The sequence below is a fragment of the Manis pentadactyla genome, chromosome 4 (assembly GCF_030020395.1).
Source record: "Manis pentadactyla isolate mManPen7 chromosome 4, mManPen7.hap1, whole genome shotgun sequence".
NCBI lineage: Eukaryota > Metazoa > Chordata > Mammalia > Pholidota > Manidae > Manis > Manis pentadactyla.
The window spans coordinates 30623095-30629195 of record NC_080022.1 but is presented as its reverse complement, the minus strand read 5'-3'; positions in this window follow the sequence as shown (position 1 = coordinate 30629195).

The window sequence follows — 6101 nt, the reverse complement described above, 5'->3', positions numbered from 1 at the left end:
TGTAAAGTGGTAGCCTCACTGTGGTTTTGATTTGTATTTCCCTAATGATTAGTAATGTTGGGCATCTTTTCATATGATTATTGGCCATCTATACATCTTCTTTGGAAAAATGTCTGTTTAAATTCTTTGCCTATTCTAAACTGGTTGATTGTTTTATTGTTGTTCAGTTGTAAAGGTTCTTTGTATGTTCTGGATATTATTGAATATATGATTTACATATATTTCCTCTCATTCTGTAGGTTGCTTTTTTACTCTGATAGTGTCCTTTGATGCACAAACATCTTAAATTTTAGTGAAGTCCAAACGTCCAATTGGTCTATTTTTTTCTTTTCTTGCTGGTGTTTTTGGTGTCATCGGGTAACTTTTAACTGTATTTCTAACTGTTCCAACATGGAGGCCCTTCTCTTGAACTCTCTATATAGACTTCAGGCAATATTCCCCTTCAGTTGGGCCATTCATAAAGAAAGTGACCCCTGGCTTCACAAAAGCAGTGAGGTCTATGTGCTTTTCTCAGGCAGCACAAGTTGGAGGAGGCCCTGCTGTTTTTGGGCCAGTGTGTGGCAGCTTTGTAGGACTTGGTTGAGTGGTGGAGCTGCATCTGGCCAAGGACTGGCTCATGCATGCGGTCTTGGACCTCATCATGAACCTCATGAATGTCTATAAGATGAGGGATGAGATCTGGGCTGCATGGTGGGCAAAACCATTGGGTCGTCTACCTGTGGGTCCCCTCCTCTCATGTTGACCACCTAGGGGAGAAGAAATCTGAGAGAGCCTGTATCTCTGTTTATCAGAGAGGCAGCTCCTCACTCTGTGTGTTTAAACAAAGCATTGCTGGGATTCTGTGTCAGTCCCAAAGAATTCACCAAAATCTGTTTGATTCAGATTCGGCAATGTATAAACTTCACCTTGACAGATTTCCTCCACCCCTACCCCCACCCCCTATTACATTTGGGGAACAACATTAATTTAATTTCAGCTAGAAACCTTCAGAGATACCATTTCCACTGACACCAAAAGTTACTGTGAGAATTTTTAACCACTCTGGAACCATATACATCGATATTTAGTGTAGCCAGCACCTGTCATGTTGAACTGCATAACGTATTCCTATTTCAGTAGGATGGATTCTGATGAGGTGACATTCTTATCACCATCTGCTAATATCCTGTGTCTTGAAGACTAGTTTACCTAATAGTAATAGAATCTCTCCAGTTTTCTATTCTTGTATTTGCATGATATATCTTTTCTCCATCCATTTATTCTCAACCTGTGTTTTTCTATTTATAATGCATCTCTTACAGCTTGGCATTTATTCTTGTTGTTTTTTTTTTCTCTTTAACTCATCTGACAATCCCTGACTTCTAATTGGAGCATTTAGTCCATTAAGAGGAGGTGACTGGAGATTCCCCATGAAGAAAGGACTGTCTCATTATGTTTTTCAGTTTCTTCTTGTCATGTAAGTGCACCTTGGGACATGAGGAGCTAGATTTTTCCAGCCTCCTGGATGCAGCTGACAAGGAAGGAGAGTGAAGCACCCTGTAGGCTCCTCAGCAGTCATTTAATGAGGCATTAGAGTGTACCTCCCCCGTGGCGGCCTCTAGGTCTGGCATGGTCAGGGCGTAGGAGCTCTGGACAGGGGAGGATCCTGTGATAGGATTAAACAGGTCCTCAGATCACAAAATGCAAAGGTTAAATGAGTCGGTGATAACACTGGATAATCTCAACTCCTGTACAATCTTTCTAAGGGGAAACTGTTCTCTCTGTTCTTGTAAATTGTTGTTTCTTTTTCATATTCTATATAGAGTAGGTCTGTGATCATGAATTTAACCTTGTGTTTCAGTAATGAAAATTCATGGATTTGTATTTGTAGCTGGTGTGCAAGAGAACCAGCCACATATGCACAGAGTGAGCCTTGCTAGCCATCAAAACCCACATTCCAACACAGCTCTGTGCTCATTGCCTCCTGTACAATAATGAACAATTCTTAATGGAAGGATTCATGAAGGTTGGAGGCTACCCTTTTTTGGAGACTAGTAAATACAGCAAATTTTTATTTATTTAAATTTAAAAATGTATTTAAATATTTAATAGAAGTATAGTTGACATATAGTAGTTCCAGGTGTACAACATAGTGACTCAACAATTATATGCATTATGAACTGCTCACCATGATAAATGGATATGCATTATATCTGTCACCATATAAAGTTATCACAGTATTATTGACTATATTATTCATGCTGTGTCTTTCATCTCCATGACATTTATTTCATAACTGGAAGTTTGTTCCTCTTAACCCCCTTCGCCTATTTCACCCATCCCCCTCCCCTCCTCCCCATTGGCATCCACTAATTAGTCCTCTGTACTTTTGAGTCTGTTTTTTTTTTTTATGTGTGTGTTCATTTGTTTTTTCGATTCCACATATAAGTGAAATAATATAGAATTTGACTTTTTCTGTCTGTTTATTTTACCTAGCATAACACCCTCTAGGTTCCATTCATGTTCTCAGGAATGGCAAGAGTTCATTCGTTTTTATGGTTGGGTAATATTCCACTGGGCATATATACCACATCTCTGTCCATTCATCTATCCGTGGACGCTTAGGTTGCTTCCATATCTTGGCTATTGTAAATAATGTTGTAATAAACATAGGGGTGCATATTTTTGAGTTAGTGGTTTTATTTTCTTCAGGTAGATTATTTAGAAGTGGGATTATGGTTGTATGATGCTTGTCTCTCTTTTTTTTGTATTTCTCTTTTTAGTTTTTTGAGCACTTCCATACTGCTTTCTACAATGGCTACACCCATTTACATTCCCACTAACAGTGCACAGGAGTTCCCCTTTCTCCACATCCTTGCCAATACTTATTATTTCGTGCTTTTTTGATACTGGTAATTCTGAGCGGAGTGAGGTGGTATCTCATTGTGGTTTTGATATTAGTAAATATTTATCGAAACCCTAAACATGAGCCTGACACGGATCCAAAGGCAAACTGGGATGACAATCCCTACATCATAGTGTCCAAGAAGTTCAGAGGACATGGAGGGAGCAGACTTGGAAATAAATAAATGCCTTTTAGTTTGAGAAGAGTGAGTTGGGAGGGGAGAGATCTGTCTACCCATGAAGGTAGAGAGGACAACAGGGAGAGGAGGTGTTGACTGAACCGCATCTTAAAGGGAGGTAATACTTGACCAGACAGACAAAGGGGACCTGAACATTCTCAGTAAAGGAAACCATATGTGCAGATGAACAGAAATGTCAAGAGCAGGACAAGTGAGGAGACCACAGGTAGTTCTCTGTGACTGGAGCAAAGTGTACACATTAGTGACTAGGTAAGAGGGGTCAGCAGCGGGGAACAGGTCATGGTGGTCTGATCACAAGTGCTGGGCACTTGATCACATAGTACCCTCCTGGTCCCCACAATGTGGTCCTCAGCCCCCCACCAAATAATGGTCAAATGCATTTGGAAGACATTTGAGTTAAAGCTAAGCAGTTTCTTTACCAGAGGACTTCCCAGAGCTGAGTGCCAATTGCATTAGGGTTCTTCAGCAGGGAAAGGAAGCATACGATGCTTACCAAACTATTTTTTGCAGTAACACCTTAAAAACCTCAGTTTGGGAAATTCTGAAAGCCGTGAAAAGCTATTAAAGGATTTTAAGGCATTTACAGACACCAGATTTTTATTTAGAAATTTAGTGTAGAGAGTGAGGGATGAGGGAGAGATGGGGAATCAGATGAGAAACATGGAGACCAGCTGGCAGCCTGTTACAGGCTCCGGAGTGAAGGAGATGCTACATGAACCATGTTAAGTATAAGGAGGTGTGGGAAGGCTTGGGGGGTTCAACAAGCATCACAAGGTAGAATCAATAGACTGAACTGCCAGCAGGAGGGAGGGACCTCCATTGGCTCCCAGGTTTCTGGCTGTGGTCATGTCAGATCAGTCATTGATTCCTTCCAGGAAAGGGTCTACACAGGAGGTATACCTGGGATTCGGGCATCCCCATATGGTGGCACTGAAGTCTCAGGGGGATGAACTTATCACGAGGTTCAAAGTCTAAGAGGGACAACAGGACTGCAGACAGACCCCAGCAGAATGTCAGTGTTTGCAAATGGGCGGGAAGGAGTAGTCGGGAGGAAGGAGGAGAAGCAGGAGAGCAGGTGTCCTGGGAGCCAAGGGGGGTGAGTTTGGAGGAGGAGAGAGCAGTTAGCAATACCCCCACATGCAAATTACACCAGCAGAGAGGTGTCTTTACCTGTCAAATCATCAGAGATTTATTTATGTATTTAACAGTAATGCCTATGTTGGTGAAGGTGAAAGAAAATGGTGCTCTCATACTATTTGGGTAACATAATGTGTAGCAAAAACCTTAAAAACTGTGTATGATCCAAATATCCCATCCCTAGAAATTTATCCTAAAGAAATCATCATGGATGACCAAGCCTGACACAGGGACACCCTCTTACTGCCCTCTGCCTCCGCACCAAGTGCTGTGGACTCAGCCTCCCCACAGCTTTCTCCTCTGCCCGCCTCCCATGGCCACTGTCTCCCTCCCAGCCCTCCCACTGCTTCCACTCTGTCCCACTGTGGGTGTGCCTCCAACCTCCTTCCCTCCAACCCAGGTCCCCTCTGCATCCAGGCTCTGGTCTCACCTGGGGCACTTTCAATGCATCATCTGTATGATAAAGTTCCGCATCCTTATTGGGCCTGAGATGTGGTGTGGGAATCTACCTGTTGGGTAAGACAAACTAGGTATGTGGTTAAGGCAACAGCAAATGATTAAGAATTTATTTGACATTTAAGTATATTTTGAAGTGACTATGGGAAAATGAATTTCACTGGACATCATACACTTATTTTGAGGTTTAACCAGAACAGCATTGGGGCACCATCATCACGGTGTCTGTATACTGTGGTCCCTCCCTTGCAGAACCCAAGCCTCAGCCTCACCATGTACCCCACTCCACTCAGGAGCTCCAGGCTCCACTGGACAACTCACCTGGACATGCCCACCTGCCCCAGCCCCACTCCACCCTTGCGTGCAGGGGGAATCCCTTAACCTTTGTGTGCATCAGTTTCCTCATCTGTTAAAAGAGGGGTCTTAAATGGAATCTACCCTACAATGTGTGAGCATTAAAGAGGTGATAGAGGACATACACAGAACATGCCTGGCACATGGTAAGTGCTAATTATTACCTGCCTTTATTGTGCTCCCTGGACTGGTCGTTTGAGGAGTTCCATGAGATGCATTCCTTTGCAAGCCGCTGAGGCCATGACAATTAAGATGCACAAAGGCTTTTTCCGGGCGCTCCAGAAGGGCCCCAGAGCTCCTGGGCCCCGCTGGAGGAGATGTGCATCTCCCGGGCATAGCTGGATCAGCGCCAGGGGCCGCAGGACGCACAGCTAGAGCCGGCGGTGACCATGCGGCTGCTGGAAAACTGCGCTGCCGGGAGCACGCGGGAGCCAGGTGGGGGTGGGTGCGCCTGGAGCAGGTGTCCAGGAAAGAAAAGCCCCCAGCAGCGCACACAGGGGCACAGCGGGGTAGGCGCCAGGAGCCGTCGAGCAGCCGCGGTTGGGGGAAACCTGGGCCCGTCGCTGCTGGCAGAGAAATGTGTCCCATTCCGCGGGCACGGCTTCACCCCCGGGGACCCTCTATCTCTAGACCCGACTGAGGGGTTTCGGATCCTGGGACGACACTCTGCGCACCAGGGTGGGGCCGCTGGGTGACTCTGATAGCCAGACGGAGACTCGGGATTCCCTCCAGGGCCAGGACGCTCAAGGACATGCCCCGCGGGAGCGCAGGGTCCTGGTTACCCCGGATGCGCCGCCACCCAGGGATCCCCTGACCGCGGCCAGAGGCTGGGGGAACAGCTCGGACGGCCTTGCCCACCACCCGGCTACCCTGCCACCACCCAGCAGCCGGTATCATCTCGGGGTCGCCACAACCCGCGACACCAGCAGCCCCCCGAAGCGCGGCCGGGGCGGTGGTTCCGCGGCCTTGGCCCCGCCCCTGCTCTCCCATTGGTCTGGTCTGGCGGGGGCGGGACCCGACGGCGGGGCCAGGACCAGCGGCCGGCGGCCGCGCGGCGCACCGCACAGACGG